This window comes from Capricornis sumatraensis, chromosome 8, assembly GCF_032405125.1.
Source record: "Capricornis sumatraensis isolate serow.1 chromosome 8, serow.2, whole genome shotgun sequence".
In the NCBI taxonomy this organism is placed as follows: Eukaryota; Metazoa; Chordata; class Mammalia; order Artiodactyla; family Bovidae; genus Capricornis; species Capricornis sumatraensis.
This window is the reverse complement of record NC_091076.1, coordinates 98,911,582-98,913,298: the sequence shown is the minus strand read 5'-3', so window position 1 is coordinate 98,913,298 and position 1,717 is coordinate 98,911,582. Positions and strand designations below refer to the sequence as shown.

The 1,717-nt window shown below is 48.4% G+C and overlaps 1 non-coding gene across 1 annotated transcript; it reads right to left on the bottom strand.

The window, feature by feature from the left end:
• Positions 1 to 1,036: 1,036 nt before the first annotated feature.
• On the bottom strand, positions 1,037 to 1,109 carry TRNAR-CCG (transfer RNA arginine (anticodon CCG)). The gene has a single exon. It is a non-coding gene; the product is annotated as a tRNA-Arg (tRNA).
• Positions 1,110 to 1,717: the final 608 nt, after the last annotated feature.

The window sequence follows — 1,717 nt, the reverse complement described above, 5'->3', positions numbered from 1 at the left end:
GGCTGGAGCTCCAATACTTTGGCCACCTGATGAGAAGAACTGACTGATTAGAAAAGACCCTGATGCTGGGCAAGACTGAAGGCAGGAGGAGAAGGGGACGACAGAAGATGAGATGGTTGGATGGCATCACTGTCTCAACGGACATGAGTTTGGGCAAGCTCCAGGAGTTGGTGATGGACACAGAAGCCTAGTGTGCTGCAGTCCATGGGGTCGAAAAGAGTCGGACGTGACTGAACTGAACTGATAATTGTGCGTAGCTAAATTGCAGAATGTACTGATTCCACTGGTTTTTCCCCTACCGTCCTTTATCTGTTTCAGGCTCAACCCCAGGATCCCCACATAGTATTTAGTATTTGTTTTTTCAAAAGTAGGACTTAACTCTGTGATATTTCTCCTGTACAAGTTTTACAAGAAGAGTTTGAACTTTTCAGGCTCGTCAGCTGAACCAGTCTGGAAAGCTTAAACTCTGATTGCATTTCTTTTATTACACTAATTTGCAAATCAAATACACATACACACAAACCTTACATTTCAACTATAGTTTGTTGTTCATCGGTCTTTAAGGACATAAACCATAAATTATATTTATTATATTTATATGGTTTAACACAGTTTCTTATAAATTCTCCTTAGTTCTGGAAATAAACGTTTGCAGCCAGCACAGTTGGATCTGCTCACACACCCCTGGGGATAAGGATGGGGAGGGAGTTTTCCATGTGTGCCTGCCCATGATGAAATGCATTTTTAAAAGACAGAAAAAGAGATGATGCCATCTATCCAGCTAGCATTTGGCGTTTCCTAAGGCTTTTTTCTTTTAAAGATAAATATAAACTAGGCAAGAGTAAACGCTCCTCTTTTCGGTCCCATCTTAGTTCTCTCTTGCAAGGTCTCAATTGTGCTACAGCGGAGAACGCATTTCCGATTTTTAAATACAACAGCCCCGGAGATCGCAGCAGAGAAAGAGAAATCACGACATTTCAAAATCTACTTTTGTGCCCATCATTGCTTTTTTGCCCACCAAAAACTAATCTCTGTGCGACCCAGATGGGACTCGAACCCACAATCCCCAGCTCCGGAGGCTGATGCCTTATCCATTAGGCCACTGGGTCACCACAGGATCCGGGTTCTCACACCACCCTCTTACGCGATGCCATCATCGTGCCCCGCCCCCGCGCTTCGAGGCCTCACGTCAGGCTGCGTGCGGTTTGGGAATCGCCCCCAGTGGCTGCAGCACGCGCCTGCGCCTTCGGCCTGGCCCGCCGCCCTAGCCCCTACGCGCATGCGCGTGAGCTACCTCGGCGCACCGCGCTGTCCTGGTACTGCTTGGCAGGCACGCAGGCGGGTCTGGGTATCTGTGGGAGGGGCGTGCTTTTCATTCGGTTCTTTCGGGAGGTTCTTTTCGGGAAAGCTCTCAGTCTTGACTGCATACTAGACGCTCTTGCGGGGAACTTTAAACAAAGTTCCAATGCCTGGCCTCCCCCACCCCCGTTCTAATTCTGTTTACCGGGGCAGACCCAGGCCTCTGCATTTTGGCATGTCTGCCGCCTTCCTCTAGCGTGAGGTCCCCACAGCCTTCCCGTCCCTAACAGTCTCCCCCTTCTTTGCTGCTTTTATTCTATATACGTTAATTGGATAACTTTTTATGTGCTGGGAACTGTTGGGGGTTTCCAGGGTGAACAGGCTTTTCTGTAAATCTGCCCCGCTCCCCTACCCATCT